The sequence below is a fragment of the Lonchura striata genome, chromosome 1 (genome assembly GCF_050655825.1).
Source record: "Lonchura striata isolate lonStrDom1 chromosome 1, ASM5065582v1, whole genome shotgun sequence".
Classification (NCBI taxonomy): Eukaryota; Metazoa; Chordata; class Aves; order Passeriformes; family Estrildidae; genus Lonchura; species Lonchura striata.
This window is the reverse complement of record NC_140703.1, coordinates 55618995-55643829: the sequence shown is the minus strand read 5'-3', so window position 1 is coordinate 55643829 and position 24835 is coordinate 55618995.

The window sequence follows — 24835 nt, the reverse complement described above, 5'->3', positions numbered from 1 at the left end:
TGGGCACAATTCCCAGCTGAAGCCCAGTCACCTGTGGTACAACCCAGGGCTCAAAAATGGATCAGGAGTGCAAAGTTCAGAGATTATACAAATGTGAGAGGAGTAGTTGATGCAACAGATGGATATGTCCCTATTCAGACAAAACTCAACAAAATAGAGAACTGGATGGATATGAACCTCATGAAGGGATTGTACCAAGCCTTATACCAAGTTCACCCTGGAGCCTAACTGGCTGGAAATTGGCTGTACAGAGGTGACCCGATGATCCTGTTGGATAGCAAGCTGACCAGGATCCAGCAACATCCCATAGTGCCAAGATAAACAGTCTCATTGGCTGCATCAATAGGAATGCTGACAGCAGGGACATGATACAGTTTTAGGTTCCACAGTATAACAGGGATTAGATTGGATTGTATCCATAATAGGGATATGGACACGGTGGAGAGCAAGTGCAGCATGTGAAGATGGTTGAGGGTCTGGAGCACCTTTCATATGATGGGACGCTGATGAGGTGGAATAGCTCAGCCTAGGTAAGAGAAGGCTCAGTGGGATCTTATTCATATGCATTAATACTTGATGGGAGATATCACTTCATAGAAGTAGTTTTTTTTTTATTTCATAAAATAATATGGAAACCATTTATTCATGGTTCCATCTGTGTAAATCTACACACACTATTGTTATAAAAAAATGTTGAGCTCTGGGAAAACTATTTATTTTAAACTTCTGTGGCTTTAAGATCCGGTGTGTTGTACTGCTGTTCTAACTTATTTCTGATACTTTGTCTTTGGTCAGTTGAATTAGTACGAGACAGTTCACTAAGACAAGGAACCACTTAGAATGAAGACACAAATGCAACCACAGAGTTGAGTACAGGATCAATTTTTTTTTATTTCTCACAGTAACATACATATTCCTGCAGGTTTTTTAATCATCTGCTTAGACTAAACTATGGCTAGCATCCCTCTTCTCCCTTAGTGAGACTTAATAACCCACAGTGTATGTGAATAGGTACATAGAGCTTGCTTTCCATGGATTTTGTTAGCAAGAAGTCACAGGAAGATATTTTGTTTCTCTAAGAAAAGAAATGAGTAAAACAAAGACAGGAAAATAGCAGACAATTCCAGTAACACCACATAAAGGAAACTCCAAGCTGTTATCATTGATTTTGATTTTTTCATGCAGAGCCATCATGTAAAAATATCACCATACGGCATCTGAACATAATTCTTTGGTCATAAGTAATGACTGGTACCCAAGAAAACTATTACAATGAAAGAAAGGAGAATCATCCTCGCTCAGAAAGAATGGAGAAAGGTTAATCTCTAGGTCTACCTTTTGCTCTCTAGTGACAGAAGCACCTTTTAGAAAGTGTACTGTAAACAGAGGCAAAAGCTAAAAAATTGTACCAAAGTGTAAAAGCAGATATTTGGGGAAATTGGATTACCTTCTTGCAAATAGCAACATTAGCATGATACTGTTAAAATTCTGGAAATGTAGAAAGAAATATTTTTATCACTCACATCTCTTATTCCCATTTAGTGGGAGATAGAAAATAACTTTATAACAGTATAGAATGAAATCCACTAAGTTTTCAGTTGAAATATTTATTGAATATTTTTCTAATTTACATATCATGTAAATACTTTTCTACAAAGAAATCAACTTATAGAATGAAAATAATATATTGTAGAATGAAAAACATTTTATGTTATAGTGTTGGGTTTGAAAAACATCAGATAAAAAATGTTACATAAGAAATTTGACATAGCCACTGAAAGCATAATCCCAATTAAGACAGACTTAGAAACTGAGTTCAGGATACAACTTCAGAAAAATCTATATTTTATCTCTAAACCTATTCTGCTGCCTTGTGACTTATTTTTTCTGATGATATTATCCAGGACACAGGAAGTTATATTACTGAACATGCAGCTTTTCCTCTGCTGACTCCCTGAAAGTTTTCTAGATAATCTGTGCTGACTGCTCTCACTTGTAGCCTCTTGGTTTTCAGAGAACAGGTATTCCAGTATCTAATAATTGAACTACTGTCACTGATGAACAGAACTACTCTCAGTGAGATCACATATAATCATAATAAAAGCATTGTTGCTGTCTGATTTTTGATCATTAAACCTACTTACCTGCAAAATATTTACTCTGGAGGTCAAATATCTAGGCTTTAAGCAGGTTTCAGACTAAGTAGTTTGAAAAAGCAGTTTCCTCAGTCTAAGAAAAAAAAAAAAAACTACTAGAGTGTGAATTATCAAGGATGAATATGTTTTTAGACTCTCCAGTTTAAATGGACCCTAAACATAAAAGAAATACAAAAAATCAAGGCCTTCGTAAATATATTCTAGAGAATAGAAGTGGGATTTTACTGACATATCTGAATTCTTCTTTCCACTAAATAATAATTAATGATGAAACAGATCAGTAAAATGGACTCCACATTCTACTTAACTTCAAATGATGTAACTTGAGATATTAACAGTCTCCCAGTGAGAAGATTGCTCTTATTATTTTACCCTGCAGTTCTGAAATCCACATCCCAGCACAGTGTGACTGAGGCTGACACTCATGCCATAAATTTCTTTTACTTTCATGTAAGCCATTTGTGCTCATTAGTCCCAGACGTGATTCATACAATCATGGATATATGAACATACACATTTAACTAACTAGCTAAGACAGCCCAATCTCAAAACATCAAACTAACAGTTTAGAGCTTTTTATTGTGGTGACCAAACTGTAATTTTATAGTTATTTCCTTGAAATGTAGCTACATTTTTGCTACTATTTTTTTCTATTAGGGAACACTGGATAAAATGTCACAATTAAATCTGTTCTCCTACCATGGAGATGATTGTCTAAGTATTTGTTCTTTTACTCAATTATCCTAACCCTGAATCCTTTGCTAGAGTCAGTATATCTTTGCTTGTTCTCTAACTGAACAAAAAAATGTTGGCTAACCCTGAATCACAATCCAAACTTAAAGACTACTAAGTGTCCGTTGCCTCATAACAGACTCCTGTCCAGTGTACAAACAAATAAAGCTAAGCAGAAAGGATCATTTTAGGCAGACTTGAGTGTCACCTCTTATCCCAGGTGTGTTTATTATTCAGAAAACTGAATTGCTACTTAGGGTCTGAACTACTATCTTTGTTTTGAATGTCAGAAGATATTTTTAATGTTCCAGGTTAAAGAGATTTTTAAATTTTACTGATTCAGTTCATCATCATCTTAACTCTGGAAATAAAATTATAGTAAATGATCCAGACTAAATTAATAATTTTATTTAAAGTGGAAATCTTAGCAGAGTTATAGTGGTGAGGAGTAATATGGAGGAAGGAGGAAAGATGTAAACTCCTAAAAGCTGCCTGTCAGCCTCTGTCACTGTAATAGCATGTGTACAATATGCCAAACAAGGTGAGAGCTAGGCAAAATGAATGCAGTCTTTAAACATTATTGTCTTCAGTGACTACGTTATTGTTTAGATGTGCAAGTCTCTTTGGAGATACTGAGTTTAACATGATAAATACACACATATTGTGGCTTATTTCTGTTCTGTTCTTTATAAACCGGACAATGTTTCAGTGTAAACTGACTATTGATATTACAGCTAAACAATTGGATTCATATATTGTACTCTTATGTTTTTAGTACATAACATCTTTTCAAGTCAAAATAATACCCAAGTATTGGCTCTTTTCTAGACCTTTAAATGGAACATACATTGTAATAAAAGACTAAAGACAGTAATATGTTATTTTTTCATTTAACTTATTAAATTAATAATACTATATGTTTATGCAGAGAGGGAAGTTTTTAAGATAAGATGCTTGAAATAAAATACATTGTCCTGGAAGAGCCTAGTAATGATGCTGGCATGACAGACTTAGAGAAGTAGTCTGGTTTTAAGATTTAGAAGAAATTCTGCAGGAAAATAATGATTTTATAAAACATGGTAAAATATTTGATAATTCAGCTTTGACTACTCTAACTTAAATCATCAGAAAAACCACTGAGTAAACAGTAATATCATATGCCTATGGAAAACAATATGATCTCTAGTCACTGTTCCTGAAACCATGTGATAATGGCTATGAGATAAGTTCCTGTTCTGACAAGAATAATTTTGTACAGTATGAAAGACATTTTAGAGGAAAAACTTACTGATCAAAAGGATAACTGTAATAATCAAAGTTGTCTATGTCAGAAAAAGAAGTTACCAAGGATTTATCTTTTAGATCGTGGGTATTCCAGCTGTTCACTTCCTACCTACCAGGGAAGATGCCATATAATCAGCTGGATGGCCACCTCAGGTTCAGGTTATACAGTCCTTCTCTTTGCAGAATGAAAAATTGTGTTAAAAACTTAATATAGACGCCATATTTTATTGTTCAAAAGTGAACAGTTAAAAAAAAAAAAAAAAGAACAATATTTTGTGATATTCTTTTGTGAAAGTAAACCTAAACTCCAGGAATATTTATGTGTCTTGTGAATATTCTGAGAGACCAATGAAAGTTTTCTTACTAGGGTTTTATGAGTTCTTAAAAAAAAAAAAAAATTAAAAAAGAAAAGCGGAGTAAAGATCTAATTCCTGGACATTGCTGGACATTCCGTGAATTGGCAGGTTCATACTGCTCACTGCTGTCCCTTTATCAAAAATGTTGTCCACAACAGCTGTCCACAATTCACACAACATAGTATATATACATATCCCTTGTGTGACCCTAGAATCATAAACCGTAATTTCTGTGTGTGTGCATGTAAGATTTCTTTTTTTGATTTGATTTCATAGGACACTGTCCAAAGCAACATGGATACTGTATAACTCAGTGGTATGTGGCAGGGGAACAGCCTTTTTCACCATGGTCATTACCATAGGCTGCAGGGGAATCTCTGCTCCTGTATCTGGAGCACCTCTTCCCTCCTTTCTTCACTGTTCTGGGTGTCTGCAGGATTATTGCTCTCACATAGTCTCACTCTTCTCTCTAGCTGCAATTGCTCTTGCACAGTAACTTTTCAGCCTTAAATCTTTTGTTGCTGCCATGCTGCTGATGGGCTTGGCTTGGCTAGCAGCAGGTCCATCTTGGAGCCAGCTGGCATTGGATCTGTCTGGCATGGTGGATGTTCCAAGCAACTTCTTACAGAAGTCACTCTTGTAGTGTGCCACCCCCTCTCCCCGCAAAAAACCAAAAACCAAACAACAAAACCAAACAAACCCTATCCACACAAACCCAATATATACCTATCATGAAATATATTGTCACAAAGAGTTCTTTGATCATTGTGGTTTGTATGACAGAGACATTCAGGAGCCTTGTTCCATGTATCAGCAGATCTCACAGAGGAGCACAGGGCTTCATTTGCTCGTCCATCCCTACATATGTGACTCTTTGACATGAACATGTAGATAGAGTTGGGTAAAAAAGGAGATTTGATAGAACAGTCTATGAGTCTGTCAGCTCTGTAGAGAGAAAATATTGGCTGCAGATATTAAGGATTGCTACAGATATTTGAAAAATCTACTGGTAACAATGAAGGTAGCTACTTAAAGAGGTTCCGGGGAGCCACAAATGCAAATGGAAACAGATACACTGAATGTGGTTCTTAGCAAAAGTGTGTTAGGAAATTATTTCCTAGCCTTGATTTTAAGAGGCATAAAGGTCGAAGTATCTTGTAGTGTGAAATTAAATTAAATCCACTTTTGCAAAAAAAATAAAATCTTGGCACTATGTCTATGGCTCCTGTGTTTAACTGGAACACAAATTCTTCATACCAGTGATTTAAAATAAACATGAAAAAAATGAAGATGCTAATTCTTTGTTTAAATACTCCCTTTTAATCAAGGCTGGCTTAAGGTTATTATCTGTTTCAAACAGTATAGTTTCTACTTACCTTTGACTCAAAATATTTCCTTTTGAATTACAAGAGCTAGAAATTAATTTATATTCCAGAAAAAAAAAAAAAACAAACAAAACAAAACCAAACTCAAACAAACAAAAAACCCAAGAAAACCCCCAAGAAACAACAACTTCCTGGAGTAATACACTAGGCAAAAACTTCTGTTGGTTCAATTTTCTCATGTGAAGATTGAAACATGTAATCTGAAAAATATCATTGAGGTCTGAATTATGACAGTCATGTAAACATTTTATTAATTTAACAGATCTGTTAGAAGACATTCAGAGATAGTCTTCTCTAAAGATTTGTATCTATTTAAAATAGATTGTTTTCAAATAGATTTGAAATAGAAGATTTGTAAAAATTCGCAGATTTGTATAAATTCCCTCCCTCCCTCCCTCCCTACAAACAAACAAACAAACAAACAAACAAACAATAATAATAATAATAATAATAATAATAATAATAGTAATAATATAAAACTGGAATTGGCAAAGAAAGCTGCATTTTGAATTTTAGCAAACTAGTTTTCACAGAACTGCTTTTCCACTTCTTTTACTCAGAAATCTCACTTCAGTGCAAGATTACTTGATAGCATGCAGTTTCTTGAACTCTGTTTATGGCAGATATCAGACATTATGAGGAATAATACTTCTGCTTTTAAGAATCTTCAATTTAGGGCTGCATTACAGAGTTGTTCTTTGTGCAAGTGAGTCCATAGTGCACCTGTTTCTTAATAAGAAAATAACTTTCTACTGTAAGGCAAAACCTTAGCATTTAATTAAAAACACAATATCCAAGGAAGAAAAGATAGGTATCTCAATAGCTTACACTAATGAAACACTTGCAGCACTTTTGAGTTTTCACACTCACATAATTTTTACATTTTGTTCATCTGTTTCTCAGCTACTTTTGATCAAACACATGATGGTACAGAGTGTGATTTATGAAAAAGAACATCCCTTAAGGAAAAAACCCCAAATATTAAGTGGAATATTTATGCTTAAATCTACTCACAAGGGCATTCCCAAGCTCATTATCATTTGTAAAGCATATGAAATATGATATCTTGCTATGATACAGGCATCTGTTTTAGTGGCTTTTGCACATTCTCTTGAACATGTGGTAGAAAGCAGCATGGGTTCTCATGCCATTATAAACTACATATCCTTTTTCTAAGATCAGAAATGTGTTCATGAATACTGATCTGACTTACTATGATTCTTCTTGATGACACACAAGTTTTGCTAACAAAATAAAGTTGTTGAACTTGAAAAGCTCTATAGCAGATCAGTGTTTTTCTGATTTACATAGGAAAAGTCACTTGAAATATCAAGGTTTTAACAAACCATCCAACTTGTCATCCCTAAAATATATGCCTTCATCTTCAAGATGTTTCCCTCTTAACTCAGGCTGAAGTCCCATGTGAAATAAAATATGGGCCTTATCTTGGGTTCCAGCTCTCAAATTCTGTGTTCTGAATCCTAACTTCATCTTTCATAGTCAATGCTTATAGTTGTGAAAATAATTTAACACCATGAATAAATAAAATTTGGCTCAATTTTAGATGTACAGGTCTAACTTCACTTTATAGTCCCTGAGAGCTTTATAGCCAATTGACTAATATTTCTTAAATGAGAGGTGGTTCTGTGGAGGTTCCTTCTTCTCTTGACTACAAAATGTCTAGGGTGACTGGATCTGCACATTTGACTTTTAGATTTCTGAAGAAAATTTGTGGGGTTTTTCTCAGTGAGATTATGGTTTCCATAAGACAATCTGACTTTTTCAGAATTTCCTCTCAAATGTAATGCTGATTTTAATGGAATTATCTGTGATTTAATTTCCTGTTGAGTACTTTGTTGACTTTTACAGGTCTTGTGAACAGGCTCAAAACACAGGAAGCTTTATAAATATTTTGCAAAATACCAAGCTTCAAGGGGGGAAAATACTAAACAAAAAACCAAGCAAACACGACAAATTTCATTTCTACCTGCAAATACTGAAAAACAGAAGGACCTTAATGGCAGATAATAGTCAAAGGGAAATTACAACCTCGTCTTCTGGTCCCCAGAGCAAATAAAAGCCATAAGAGGAGTACAACTGTCTAAATATTGGATTTATCTTCCTGCAAGGAATAAAAATGAAAACAGACATTTGTTGAATACAAGTAACAGTCTTTCTTATGAATGTCTGCCCATTATCATGAAGATAAACAGTGAATCAAAAGCATTATTTGTTCCTAGATCGTGCCATTTAGAAAATGACATCAAATACTCTAACCAATTAAAAAGAATTAATTTAAGAACAGTTCAAGATAACCTTAGGCAACAAAATAGCACAGTTTTAGATTAAAAGGGCTTAGCATTTTCAGTTTTGATTACAGAGGTTTTAGAGCACATTTCATTTCTAGAACTCCTAGGGAGATAACTTACTCTCTATAATGCGTCCCAGAATAGATGTGTCCTGAAGTCTTTCTAGTTGCAGAACTACCTTTCCTTATAATTCAATCTGTGCCTCACATGTGCTTGATTTAGCCTTCCCAGCAAGATCATGAGGCTCATGTCAGAAAAAGCAGTGTTATTTTCTGGTATTTTTCATCTGTTCTTTTTTCTTATTAACATATTTTGATTTTGTAAAGTTTGAGTTAAGTTGCTATGTGTTTTGAGCCTATTCACAGTTAGCATATAGATGATACATTCAACAGCTGCAAGCATTTCTATAAAAGGGTGCAGCAAATTTATGACAAGAACAGACCACTACTAAATAACTTGATAAATTGGAGTTTTGTTATTAAAGCAACTTTACATTTCAGATGATGTGTATATTCTCACTGAAATTCAAACATACCTTTGATGTTTTAAGTCTTCTAGAGTTAGTGTCGTGATACTATCTTCATCAAAGTATAGGAATAAATAGGCAAACATTTAACCAAAGAATACTTACTGCTTCATGTTCTAACCATCTGTTTGTGTTGTGCCATCTGCTGATCTGCCACAGTTAGGATTCTTAGTAGCCTTAAAACGAACAGAACTATCTTTTAATGCATTAATCCATTTTTGCTTTAAAATGGGCATACCAATGTATCTGCATCAGAAAATCTGGGATTTAGTATGATGCTAATGGAGAAAATGAGAAAGACTTTAAAGAAACAGTTCTGTCCACCTGAGATCGGCATCAAATCATACCACTGTTAATTCTTCTCCATTTGCTATGCAGGAAAAAAAAAAATAATTCTATTGGTTAAAACAAATTAATTCCATTTTTTCATAAAATGTGGTCATTAAATATACATGTAAAAATATGTGGATTTATTACAGCTTCTTAAAACCTCTAATTTAATGATAGTCTCATAAATTTTTATATGACATATGACATATTTTAAAAATATGTTATTAGCTGTTTTTTACACTTATTTTGGAACTGAATAGGAAAAATATAAATAGTTATTTTATCTTTACAACATGGTTTTATTGATAAGATTAAAGTACAAAACCTGCAACATCATCACCTGTAGAGTAATAAAACCAGCTGAATCTCATGACATTCTGATAAAGAAAATCCATGTATCTAAACAATCAGCATCTAAATGGTGATGTGAGTTATATAAAGAACAACTGGAAAATAATTTTTTTAGCTCTTGAGCTTTGAGTGAGGTTTCTTAACTTTAAAAATGAGTACATTTTTAGAAAGACAAAAGAATGATAATGTCAAATACTCTGCTCCATTTGAAATTATGCTTTGCCTCCTAAAGAGAAGTAAAAAGTGCTTTCAAGTGTACCATGCACAGACACAGGTGCATTAATTATTTAGAGAGTAAACAAATAGATCTGTTTGTGTGTAAGTAGTAGCATAGTCAGGCTTTTTATTCTTTGAGAACAGCTTATACAGTTAACCACATATTCAGCTTCCTATGTTAGTGGAAATTATTGCTATTTTTTCAGATGAAGAAGAATAAGGAATGTGACATGTAAGGTGAATTAATTTCATTAGACTGACAAAGTTAATATGTACACCACAGTATTCCAAGTTCTTCTGATGCACTGCTTCCTCTTTATCAAGAAAAGCTGAACATAATAGTTTCTGCTCCTAGTTTGCAAAAAAATTAAATTTGGGTCATAAATGTGTCTTCTTTTCAATTTAACCTAATTTTTAGCACATCACATATTGTTTAAATCGATGCTTACTTGTTCAATATAATAATCTAATACAATAAAATGAAAATCTGGGAGAAGGATAAAGTTATAGCCAAGAAAGAATTTTGAGGAAATATTTTCATTATCTGCCTTAACATGATTGATTAGTAAATCTTAGTCATAGTCCATTGGACCATAGTCCAAGGCACAATGATGAGGGTACCCATACTAGATATAAGAATACATAGGTACCTCATTGTAAACAAGGAGTCCATTGATCATAAACTTGGAGGATATTTATTTTGACTAAAATATTTTTCTATATTACTTTTATATCTTATCTCAAAATAAGAAAAAGGAAATTATATTAAACTCTCAAAATAAATAATATATACAGAACTTAATAAAGTAATAAAAGAAATAAGCATACTAGAGAACTGATATAGTCAAATTGAAGAGCATCATTCAAAGGACTGACAAATTAACAGAGAATACCTCATCAATGTCTTTGTCATTATAATATTAAGAAAAAAAAAATTACAAGTCCTTAAAAAGCAACTAAAATGTAATTTTAATCTTTGCATGGTGCAACCATAGTTTTAGATACATAGCGGTAATAAGTAATTATTTTGTGAAGAATTAGATATTAATGATTCTAACATAATGGTGCAATTTAGAGAAGTACAGGCCTGATATGACAGCAGAGGCCTTGAAAAACGAAGGTAGCAGCATAAAGGACAATGAGAGCTATACCCACAGATGTGTGGAAGGATAAGGAATAAGGTTGGCATGTGGTTGTGGAGATATAAACAACTAATCCATGGTCAGTTATAAAAATGCAAGCTTGGAAATGGACAAAACTGTCTTTAGGTGGAACAAGTAGAAAAAGAGCCCATGGCACCATATTTAATAAAATCATATGTAATGTTGAGATGTAGACCAGTGAAAAATGAGAAAGAAGTAAAATGTGTTAGCAAAGACTCTGAAACACCCTAAATGGACACTGAAGTGAAGAAGAAAAAAACACTAATACACTCATAATGTTTCTTTTGACAAAAGCTCCAAGTGCTGATGACTTCACAATACCCACAACCACCAAGTTAACCACTAATTTTATGACTATGCAAGGCAGTGGAAAGGAAAGTATAACACTGGGAAAGGAGTAGAAAATAATAGGTGTAACTAATAATTTTACCTGAAATTCTGTACTTTCTTTTTTTTTTTTTTCTGACTAGATCTGAACTAATTGTTATGAGATTCTTCTGATTTCAGTAATATTAACAATTTTTTTGCTTTAGTTACACTTAAGGTATGCTTCTCCTTTGCCCATAAGTAAGGTTTTGTGAATAGGAGTTTAGAATATGATCATCATGATTTTTCCAGAAATAAATTAAACACTTGACATGACTGTATTCTGCCTAGTAGATCAATATTGTTTCTGAGATAGAAATTTCAAATATAAATAGGAAAAATTATTTCATCTCTTTGTAAGTGTTCATGAAACCAATTACCAATAAGTAGCCTGAGGCTTGCTGTGAGGAATCCTTTTCCTCACTGGCATCTGACAGTGCATCAAGTGTCATATCTCAAGGTTAAAACTGTGAAATATGTTAGGAATGATGTACAGTAAATAGTTATTAGTCACCTTCTTTATAATAATAATCTTTTTTTTCTGTGTCTGGGTGAAATGAGAATGCTGCTCAGTTTATCCAACAGTGATGTTTGAAGGACTCTGCAATATCAAAAGAATAACCTCTATATAAATCATTAGTTGTTGCTTCTCTTTCAACTGCCACTTTGCTCTCGGGGGTTCCTTGCCGCTGTCCCCCGTCCCTCCCCGGCCCCCCGGGACCCTCCGGCTAGCTGTCCCCTCGGGGGCCGGGGTTTTCCGCGGTCCCGCTGCCCTGGGCTCACCAGGCAGCGTCTGGGTTAGCACGGTCCGAGCTGCAGCGTTGCCTCAGTCACCGCTAGGATTCGAGATAAAGAGACCAAGAGAGACCAATGGTATGCTTGTCCAGATAGATTGTATTGCCTGAACCGTAGCAGGGACCAAAGGCCCCAGGCTATTGCCGAGATAGTTTTATACAGCAAAATTAAGAGATAAGGTCTTAAACAATAGAGACAGTGTTCAGCTAAGGCACATCAGAACCACCCCAGGGGCCAGGTCCAATGGGAACTGCTCAGGGGTGGGGAGAAGGGGGTCTACAGAGGAATGCTGAAGCGGGACTTTCCCGAAACAGTGGAGTGTACATAAATGTATCTTTTACCTCAGTTTACCATTCCCAAGGCCTTTCTAACACAATGGGGCATACATGAATGTATCCTTTTCCTCAGTTTACCATTCCCAAGGCCTTTCTAAAATCTTCCTCCATGCTACCATGCCAGCATGACAGCAACAATTAGTCACAGAGAATTCTGAGTGTTTTGCATTTTAGACACAGAAGATGTATGTGGAAACCTAACATTACTTCTGTACAAGTCAGTGGATATTTTAGCCCTATGTAATATTGAAGTAGGATTAGGAATATGAGAGCATGTAAGCACAAAAAAATAAATACCATGATGATATTAGGATTTTATGACATGGTAGCTGATTGGTAGATATGTTCTGCTGCTAGGGTGTTTGTTTATTTCAATTAAAATGAACCACTACATGCCATGCAATTAATTCCTTCTTTATTATAATGTAGTTTTGCTGATATGTTTTAATAAGGAACAGATATAAAACCAAAACAAAAAAAAACCCTATCCCTATGAACAATTTGACACTCGTGAATTTTCTCCCCTTTTATTTTTGAATGTTTTAAGAGTGTGTTACTGTCATAGACAAATGTTCCAGATTAGGGTAGGTACTTTGAAGCTCTGAATGTAAATGCCTTCAGAAAGGAACAGTTTCAGTTGTCTTAAGTCCATGTTATAACAGAGATGAAAAAATTCTCTTTAGTTAAGTCAGGATTACAGTCCTAGAAAAATATTGATACTTCTAAAAAGTAAAAGAACATTGACATTGTGAATGAGAGGAGTGGAGCATGTTATAACAGAGATCCCATGTGACATCTGTTGTACTGGTTTTCAGTAAGACAGCTTCTATAATCTGCTGTATCCATCTTTAAATATTCAAGAATACTCATACAAGAAAAAACAATCATATCTTACTAGATGCTTAAGATTCATGGCAGAGAGAAGTTCATTTTTCTGGCATCTTTAAATAAGATTGATCTGTGTATATGTTTGATTATCCTGGTGGAATCACTTCTTGAATTTTGCAATTGAACTAGATTTTCTGAAATATTAAATATTCTGACACATAGGAGGGAATCATCAGTGATAATAACTTGTCATTGTTTGTTGTTCTTATTGTAGGGTTGGTCTCTCCATCCTCTAAGATTGTTTTCTCAGGTTCCTCATTTTGCATTTGAATAATTGCACATATTTATAAAGGTATCTCAGAAGGTTAATTAGAGGATGAGGAGGGATTTCCCTTTCTGCTGCATTCTACAATCTTTTACCAGTCATCCTTATCCCTTGTGGTGTTGCCTTGCTTCTGGTACAAACCAGGTTCAACGCCTGACCCTGCAGTGGCCACACTGAGTTGGCTTCTGTGCATCATAGATATCAGGGTATGGTTCCAATGTATTCCTCAGACTGTCACCTCATCCTGCCCCTCAGCCACCAAGGAGAGCAGTTAATGAACCTGCTCACACCTCCCACAGACTTGCTTGCCTCACTTTCCATGTCTAGGAATCTCTCTTCATACATTCCACAGCTGGAAATTTCTGTGGTTGTATAGTTGAACAGGAGCTTGCTCTCTTTGGCAGCATTGGTTCTACCAAGAGTTAGCAACTCAATAAAAGCAGAGGACATTGTGTTTTGCTGTGTTCTCACCATGCAGCCATGTGCCTGCCCACCAGAAATGTATATTCTCATCCTTTGCATTTTCTGAAGACATTTACCTCAGATTTGTGCAGAGTAAGGTCATGCCTCATTTACACTTTAACACCTTAATAAAAAAATAGTAGAGCAGTGTCTCTGATCAGCAAATACTTGAGAGTTCCTGGCACTTCTGATAGATGGGACTATCAAAACCCTCCACCTGAAGAGACTGCAGCACTTGGCTGTGCCATATGGTGTAAAAGTACTATTGCAAAAAGTAACATATTGCCCATTAAGCTCATCAGATGAATCTCCATTACTTCCATATATACATCATTCTCACATTGTGCCACACAAACAAAAAAAGAAAAAAAAAAGTGCATTTCTGTAAGAAATATAAAGTTCTTTATTAAGTTTTCTTCTGTTGGATTCAGTACTGCACAGTAACAGGCATTACAGACACGGGAAGTTTTGACTTTCTAAAATTCATGCTAATGGTAGCCTTACCTTCACATCAGTATAAACAGACACTTGTTTCCAAGGTGTGTATAGAAGGTGGGCAAGTAAGGTAGAAATAATACTTGTCCTTTTCCTGTGTGCTGAATGTGCCACTACTGTGAACTACAAATGCAATGAGTTTTAGAAATGTCCCTTCCAAACTAACATAAAAAGTTGTTTGAGTGGGGACTGTTGCTGTTTTGGCTTTCCTTTGGAGCTTTGTTAATTTTCTTTGGTTTGGGCTTTTGTGTGGTTAGGGGTAGGGGTGGAGAGGGGGGAATATATTGTTGGGATTTTTTGTTTGGAGTTTTTTTCCCTAAAGGCTCAAATCATGCATTGAAATTTCATATCCAAAACTTTTTAGCTGGTGGAAATATCCCCTGTAGTGAGGACTACTGTAGAGGAACAGTTAATTTTGTTCCTAAAGTGTATTTGCCATTCACATGTATTGTAGTGCCAGGCTTCTTGCTGGCATGTGCACAACTGCTGCCAATAAACCACTTTATTTAATAATAGAAATAAATCGCTCTTGCTAATGTTTGATTGTCTGTACATTAGAGAATGAACATCATTGTACTAAGAGGCCTGATTCACCATAGGTTATCTTTTTGTTAGTAAGTATGAAATTATTGTTAAATGTTATAAAATCAAAATTATAGCATTAGAAGAGGGGAGATGTCTCTGCAGATTTCAGGATAAAGAAAAGCATCACTGACCATGAGTTGGTCTTACAAGAGACCCATGTTATCTGTTTTTTTAACATAAGGATGTGCTATTTTTGTTAACATTGCTTAAAAATATCTGATTCTATTATCATATGATTCAGTGTGATGGATTTTGTAAGAATAAGGTGTAAGTCCTTTTGATACATCTTGTGTTTTCTGAAATATGCATTAGAAGTGGCAAGCAATGATGCAGAACTATCCCTGAAGAAACTGCCCTTAAAATATTTTAAATTTCCTGCCAAGAATGCCTCTGCTTTACTGTAGTATTGCCAGTCATTCCTGTACAATCCCATCCAAAATTTTCATGTATTCTTCATTTGTGGTCATGCTTCTTTTTTGAAAAACAAATTACTCCAACTTTCTTATTGTTGATAAAAAGTGATAAGTATCTAAAAATACGTTTTTTTTTCCCTAATAAATGATTTATATATGTTTGCAACACCAGTTTATTTCTTTATAAAATCTGATATTCCATGACTCAATAATTTTTCTAGCAGTTCTTTAGATCAGATGAGAAGGCACACGGTGATCAACAGTGGCTATTATAATTCTTTTGGGATTTTTTTAAATCTGATGAGCTGGTTTTGTAAAAAAAAAAAAAGTTCAATTTTTAGTTAGTTTTAAAATTAATGGGAAGAAAAGTTTTAAAATTAATCTAAGAAAAGCAAAATATAAAAAAATTATTTCTCTCTTTTATTTTTTATTTTATTTAGGCGAAACTGTTACTTAGAGACCCATGATTCTTTTAGCTGTGTTATCAAAACACATTCTTTCTTGCTTTCTTTTTTTTTCTAAGTTGTTCAAAAAAGTCTCCCAAAAGATCTAAAAGATTCTTGCAGCAGATACAAAGTTGTTCCAAGCCACATTCTTGTTTTGAGAAGAATATGTTCTAACAGAAATAAAATAATAACATGAAAAGAAGAACAAATTTCAAAATTACTTTTCTATCTCCTGATCTATTTTTAATGATGTCCATAATGAGGCCTTCTGCACCTATTTTAGTGTGTTCCCAGAAACTTTTAGTCCCATGATATTTATTATGGTGTACATATTTTATATATGAACAATACTGTTATTCTGATCATTTATTTATGTTAAGCGGTGGCCATTACAGCAAAGTGTAACATCTGTGGTTTCATTTCTTGTGCAGAGGTAAAGTGATTATGGAATTATGAGCCTACCACACTCAGGGGTATTACAAAACATGAAATACAACAAAGTTCAGTAAGTTCTTCTAATTTTACAGGTATGTCATTATCTCACAGGAGCTACATCTTATAGTTACCAGATGTTTCACAATAACAGTAACTCTGGAGTTGCTTCATTGTTATAACAAGAAGATTTTACTGCAGAGAGAAAGGTTGGCATTTTCTCTGCTGGATGAAGATGAAATTGGCAATTTGGAACAGCGGTTTCAACTGAGCTATGTGGTTTACATTGATTAATCTATCATGCTAGAATATTAACCTACCAATTGGAGAGCCCTCCTAGTAGTTTTCTAATGTGTGCCATATGTCTGGAGCTTAATAAACATTTTCTTTCATTCCAGCTACAACAAGGGCTATTTTAAAAAATAAAGAAACCTGACTTTTCTCCAAAACATCAGATATTTGGGATCTCAATTTTCTAAGCAAAGCTATAAAATTTTTCACGCAATGCCAAGAATCATCATCCAACTATAATTGCGGTGACTCAGATGTTACGGATTCTGACACTGTACCTAAATAAAGCAGCAGTTCATAAGAGAAGAAATCCTGTTACATTTATAAAGGAAGTTGTTCAGAGACAACTTCTAAGAGTATTACTCACTTTGGATGAAATCTTCTGGTATCTAAGTCCTTTCAGCTGATGCTATCTAGGATGAGTCTGATCTAGGTATAGGAAAGGATGGAATATTTATGGAAAATCACCCAGAAGGATGTCTTAAACACAGTTAAACATACACATTAAAATGGCCAACAGACAGAGAGATGCTGCTGGATACATGCTACTCTTTAGAGGCAAACCTATCAGTTCCTCTCTGCAGGAATTTTGCAGTTTTGCTGTACATGAACTGTAAAATAAAAGAAAAACTGGGCAGCCTCTGAATGGTAACAAGGAGGGTATTTCTGTGGCAGGATTGTCTTTAGATGAAACATGAAATAAATACTTCAGAGAAAAGGTTGATGATAGCCATTTTTTTATTTTTATAGTAAGCCTCTGACATTATATCAAATACCAAAAATGGGAAAGAATGGTGTTGTCTTGCTCCAATGAAATGATATGTATGTAAAAATTTCAATCCAGTCATAAGAAAATGAGAAGCATTTGCTCAATAAACTACAGAGAGATAGTAGTAGAAACTACTTACTGGCTATCCTAACAGGAGAACCAGGAATTTAAAAAAAAATATTATAAATAGTAAGACAAAGCAAGAATGTAAATTATGAATATTAATATAATTAGTCTAGACTTTTCTATCTAGCTTCCTAGACTGCCATAATAAAATCTATGCTGTCTGAAGAGCAAGTCTGATGTTTTAATTATTCTGAAAAATGCCTCAGTGTGTGATTAAAAGATTGAAATGTAAGCTGGATAGAGTTACTGTAAAATTTAGTATGTGATTCCTTTTGTGCATACTTTAATTAGCTATAGTTACTTGTGCTTTAATTGCTATCTAAAATTAAATGTATTGAATTTGTTTCTAACCAATGAGTTTTAATGGTAATTTGTAATTTTTTTACCCCTTAGTTACTGACAGTATAGTGGAACCTCATTTATGAACTATGGATTTCTTTATCCTGAAGAAAATTTTTTAACTCAAGATTGGGAACATTGTGTCTTTAAAAAAAAAAAAACCCAGCCTTAGTACATATTTCTAGCTGTTACTTCTTTTTGTAATTAGTGGAGAAAAATCAGGCATTTTTGGAGCAGAGTTCAGAATGAGTAGTGTTCTAAATTAGGATATATGAACTGCCCACTGTGGGTACCTATTTTGTTTCATTAATCTTGAAGATATCCACTTAAAGGTTCTAGACAAGCTCTAAATATCTATGTTGTAGATACCTGAGTTTAGCACGATTATTTACACCTAAAGAATTCCATTACTTCTATATACAAGAATGGGGAATAACAGCCTCTGTATAGCTGTTTTCTTTCCTCCATCATGGAAACTAGCTTGAAAGTATCAACAGATTCATTATTTTCTTGTTACCTAACAGAATCAGTTTCTCTGTGTTAAATATACTCTTGATCTTGATGCATCATTTTTATATCAGAAAAAAATAAAAGGCTGATTATCAGTACCCAGCAAACTCTTATCTGAACCTTCATAGTTCACAGTACTGTCTACACAGAAGGAAGAGTAGTTTTGTCAGTTGAATTATGGAGTCTGGCCAAGAGCCTTAAGATTCTGTCATAGATATGCCATTAACAGTTTGTTTCATGCTTTTCATACAGAGGCTTGAGTAGGAAAATTCCTTGGAAAACTAAAAGTAGCTTGACCAAACTTCTGCATAGACATTAATAGTAAAGACAATATTCTGAGCAGTTGTCATATGTACTACAGTTTGCTAGATTTTTCACCATTTCCTGGGTGAAACGGTTAATATCTCAAAAATCTTATCTTTTGTAAATCTGTGTATTTCCCTTGGAATTAGTAAAGACATGCTGACTTTAAAATGCTGGGGTCGGTCACATCTTTTGGAGGACAGCTGTTCCTAGCATGAGGCTCCTGTGATGCTACAACAGAATTTTGGTAACTAGAGAGTAGAAAGGACAGAGATATTTTCCATTTCAAATATTTTGTTCAGCAAAAAGGGACTAAACATTCTTTTTTTCTGTGTCTAACTCAATTTATTTCAGAGTTATAGTGTTTAATGAAAAGTCTTATGTTGCTTCAAACTTACTGAAGAAATTTGCAAGAAAGAGGACATTCCAGCTGTACTGCTTTGCTGCTGTCTCCTACTCTCTGAGACATCCCTTAGAAGTCTCTCCAGCTTTTGTATAGGCCCCCTTTAGGTACTAGAAATCTGCTATAAGGTCTCCCTGGGTCCTTCTCCTTTCCAGGCTAAATAGTCGCAAATCTCTCACTCTGTCTTCATAAAAGAGATGTTCCAACCCTCTAATTATACTCATTGCTCTCCTCTTTACGTGCTCCAATAGGCCCATGTCTTTCTTGAGCTGAATATTTGAGTTGGACATAGACTGGTTTCACCTCCCTCACTCTGCTGGCTGCACTTCTTTTCATGCAGCCCAGGACATGTTTGGCTTTCTAGGCTACAAACACACACTGCTGGCTCATGAAGTCTCACATCCACCAACACCCCAAAGCCTTTCCCCAATCCACTCTCAACCATTTCTGAATTTTATTCTAGAAATCCTAAATGTTTTCTTATTTTCATATACTTAACAAAACACTTTTTAAGCAACAACAAAATCACTAAAAGTAATCATTCTTACTGAAAACTTATTAAAATAGTTTAGAATATTTTACATTATTTGTGTGTGTGTGTGTGTGTGTGCGTGTGTGTTATATTTCGTATTTAACTCTCTTCTCTCTGTAAAAATTGAAAGTTCTCTGGAGATGGGCTAAGACTAATGGGAAATTGACAATTAAATAGCTACTGTACATGAATGACCTAAAGCTCTAAGAACACAAGGGAACTATACACCATGATTGATAAAGTTCACAATTTCATTAAACACTGAAGCAAGTAATTCATCTGTCAGCACAAATCCAGAAGGATATGGAAAAATGAATATAAAGTAAAGAGATACAAATCTTCAAGCAGAACAAGTATCCAAGGAATTGGACAAAGGACAACTATTTATGTTACTTGAAGAGGTAAAAGTTAGTGAAAGAAACAAGATCTAGAGGACAATGAAGTCTGTACACACCAAGCTTTTGAAAATAGCATCAGAAAACTGTCTGGACATCAGCCATGCTGATAAGTGAAATTTATATACTCCATAAATATTTTTGAAGGCTGAGGATTCATGTTCTTTGATGTACAAGACTTGCTAAATCATATATGGCAAAGTTTACTCCAAATATGTCTTTTTGGTCTTGTTATGCTGATAGAAATTCTTTCTTCATGCTTTAGCAAACAAGGAAACTAATGGCTTGGACCAAAATGTTGTCAAAATTAAACAGGTATAAGAAAGGCATACATACACAAATTACTCTTTCCAGACCTGCTTTACAGTTAAGTTCAAGGAGCAATTAGTTTCATTCTAAGGTAAATCATGTAAAATATTCCCTAAAAATATTTGTTGCTCAGCACACCAGAAGAAATTCTTGCTCAGTAGCAGGCATGCATACTTCAGCTGTTTAAAACTATATTCAGTGACTCACACCCAAGCATGTGTGTTCCTCTTATGTGCTCTACTATAGTCTCGCCTCAGTTTTTCAGACATCATTGGCTTCTGTTCCTTGAAACACCTATTACTCAGACCACCCTTATCAGAACCAGTCTTCTCAGAGTTTTCACAACATGAACTCTTTTGATTTGTTTCTTCTGGCACAGCTGCCCAGAGTTTGTCTTGCAGACCCATCATAGATCAAAAACCTTCAGCAGCTTGGCAAAAGTCTATGAATCTTGAGAAGATGTCATGAACCTTTTTTCGTTGATGGATCTTCTGATTATTTCTAAGCCATTGCTATATGTAGATAGTTAAGGCACTTTAAACTTTTATTGTTAATTCCTATATATGAAATAGGCATCATCAATTATTCTGCAAGGAATAAAACTCATTAAAAACATGTAATAGATTTTTTCAGGCAGAAGAAACTTTTAGAAATCATTTTGTCCATAATTTTACCTAAAATTTAAATTCTGTTGAGTAACAGAACAGGCTTAATTAATGTAAAAGTTCTGAGATGGCATTTACTTGTATTTTCAAGCCAAATAAATTTTATTCATTTGTGTGATTTCTTATCATTCTAATCTCACTCTCCAGTACAATGTCGACTTTGAAATTTGCACTGAGACATAAAGGACTACATAAGAAAATCTCTTCCTTGCATTTACCAAAATTAGATTTCACAGGCTCAGTTACCACAAATGGAAAGAAACAACTGCTTTAGTATTCAGTTTGGGTCACCTAATTAAGACACCTTCAAATACTTTAGAATAAGTTCAAACCTGAGGTACCTATCTTTAATATTGCTGTTGCATTGAAGACAGATTTATGAAGTAAATATATCTGTCTCAAACCCCCAAGATAACTAACTCAGAAACAGCAATCTAAAGCTGGTTGGGATGAATGCCTCTGCCTATGTCTTTATACCTTCCTCTCCTATTTTTTAAGGCTTGACATATGTGCAATTACAGAAGCCAAGCATTTTAGAGGTCTGTACGAGAAAACAAATGCAATACAAGTTGGTAAATGTTGTGGTGAGTTATAAAATATGGCTTCCTCCTAGTACTACTATTTCCTTTTTCATTTTCTATCATCCCCACAAACTCAGCTTCCATTATGCTGTTTTATTTCAAAGATATTTTAATTTTTTTTTCTGTTTTACACAGAGAAATTTCGTCATCTATGACTATGGCCCTCAAAATATAATTTTTACTTATGTAAAAATATAAACTAAGTGTATCAAGTCTTGCATATCTGTAAAAATAAAAATATTTCTCTATCTGGGCTTTGTACAGGTAAATATATCACTTTCTTTTGGATAACTTTAGAAGGAAAAGTCTGCACAGGTTAGGAAATCTGCAGAACTTATTATAGACTCAGGTGATTTTTCTGCTCATGTATTGTAACTGACAAAATGCAAATTTGTGTATAGAAAATTACTAAATTAATGTGTAAAGTGTTAAAAGACAAGATAGGTTTCAAAAATCCGTTGAAGGATAAGACATTAAACTTTAAATGCCTTAAAATACTCACTGAATTTTGCTGATGAATCTCATCTGATTCTAAGTCAATAATGTTTCTTAACAAATGAACATTACTTGAACAGAAATCAGCATATAATGTAATAATAAAAGGAAATAAATATCCCACTGATTGCCTCTTGCCTTTTGGTATTTAGTTATTGCATCCAGCCTCTGCATTCAGCAGGGTATAATGGAAGGGTTTATTTCTCATGTGATTAAAGTCACAGCTGTTCCTGCTTACTGGATTACTTTTACCAAAAATGTATATGAAAGGGTTGAGTCTCTGTTTTATAATGTAGTTTTCAAGTTCCTCACACTAGTACTGAGAGAAAAAAAATCACTTCCAAAGAGGTCCCTCAAGAATGCCTTCATTACTTTCACGTGATGATGTTAATGTAAGGAAAGACTTGTATTCATCCCCAGAGTGGCCCCACTGTGTGGAAGCTTTTTTCCCATAACACTTTAGGACTATATTTTGTAATTCTATAGCAAACATAGCTTTACTGTTTCAATCTAAGTACAGATTTTTCTTTGTAATGTGACATATTTATTTAAGCTGAGATAATGTACAACAACCTGCTTTAATAATGTGGGAAGGTAGCAGATGCCAAACAATGTGTTATGGAGTGTAGCAAATTACTAAAGAGACTCTCACTTCTTGTTTAAAACGAAACCTTGCAACCAAGCTGGAGCAGCCAGAATATGTACTGGGAAAGCAGCACAAGCAAGATAATTTGTTACCAAATTTGCAAGATATCTTCAAGTCTGATCAATAAAGATTTGAAGACAAACCTTAAACAGATTCAGACAGTCTACAGTCATTGTATTATTGTCTAAGAGTGAATAGGGTGGTTAATTTAACTTGGAACACAATAACATATTTTATGAGGGGAAAACCACATATCTGTACAACTTACTAATTTTGTTATATATTTCCTCCATGACAACCAGTCAGTCATTTTTCTTTGAATTTTAAGACAAAGAATCTGAAATCTACAGTTTTGATCAAACTTTCAGGCATCTGAGAAGCCTAGAAGTCTTCTTTTAAGAAATGAGCATATACACTCAGGAAGTGCTTTCAGTCTTTCTGCTGTTACCACATTGCTTACCCTATGTAAAGAACAATCAGTGTGAAAAAGATGGAGCAAGCCTAGCAGTTCCCAGAAGCTGGGAAAGATCTCTTGGAAACCATGGGATAATTTAACATGGGTGATGGAAAAAGGATCAGCCTTATTGCTGAATCATGACCATTACAAGAAAGAAATGGCTTCCATCCAACATTCCCTCTTTGTGCTGGGCAAATAATACTTTGAATTGAAAAACTAAAAACCTTGATTGCTTGAACCTAAAGTCATTCCTATATCAAAACTCTTTTTTTAAAAATTCCTAAATTAGTAGGGCAAAGAAATATTATTCCTCATTTCTGACAGTTAAAAGAGTTCCATATTGGTTTTCTAGAATCATGGTTTTTTTATGCAGTCTGACATCTGGAAGTGCATACTGCATGTCTGATGATATCTGAGTATTAGAATTGATTTCCATTGCCAAAATAAATATGTTCTGCAAGTTTGTGTGCATTTTCAAAATAGTCAGTGAAGGTCTGTCAGAGCAGCCCTTCGAACACATTTGATAAAGTTCTCACATTTTAAATTGTCACTGTGCAAAACCCAAGAGGTTTTTGTGGCAAATAAGGCTGGAAGAGGCTGTTGAACAGCTTCTAAACTTCAGCTAGGAATGAATGAGAAGGAATGAGAGTGATACAAAATTAAATGTTAAAATAAATCCAAGATAATGCTACCACTGGAGAGGACGGAACAAACCCTTATCCAACCTTGAAAACGTAATATTACAGCACTTTGAGGGGAGACCTCAAAGTGGGGTAAATTTGTTAGCAAACACATCCTGCTTGAGGCCAGCTAGAGAGCCAGCTTTAGGATCCAGAGAAAGGATAAGCATAACACAGAAAAAAGGCTAATCACTATGAAAATTATTTTGTATAATAATTAATGAATAAGGAACTATATGTATTAATGAGAGAGTCCGGCATACAGTGCTTCTAAAACAATAAAGCAGGCTAACAAAAATTCATGGTTCTATTTAAGGTGCATTTTCACTTTGACCTATAGCAATATTTTGAGCATAGCTGTGTCTCCAGATTAAATTTTTGAAAGGTGTTGACTTGGGTTATTGAGAAATTGGCTGTGGAAAGAATATTTTATAGGTTTTTTCCCCCCACAGTCAGTAAGACTAGAATTCAGTATGTTTACTTTTCTCTCCAAAATACCTAGGAAATGTATAATGCTAGGAAACATAATATATTTTGCTTTTGCTCCTACATATTAGGAGCTAAAGAAAAGTTTGTGGGTGAACAGTAACAAAAAAATTACACTGTTCATTTCTGGACACAATGCAGATATTTCCATATGATAATTTTCAAAATAAAGCATTAAAATCAACAGTAATTTCAAAATATCTGTGGAGACATGTCAGGATATTAAAGGTAATCTGTTACTAAACTGAGGATAAATTAGTAATACATCTCAGAATAGTATGCTGTAAGAATATAATTTAAACTTTTGAATTAATTTTCAACAGAATTTTTCACACATAAGTTTCTGAATGAAATCAAATTACTATACCAATTTTTTTTTCTTTTCTAGAAAATATAAATTTATTTGATCAACCTGAATTTTTATTTCAAAAACAATCACAAAAGTTGAAAGCAAGCATTTTTAAAATAAGAAAAAAGAAAGAACTTCTGAGAATAATTTCCAGAAAGAATCTGTAAGACACTTACTGAAATAAGAACTTCTCTACCTAAAAAATAAGT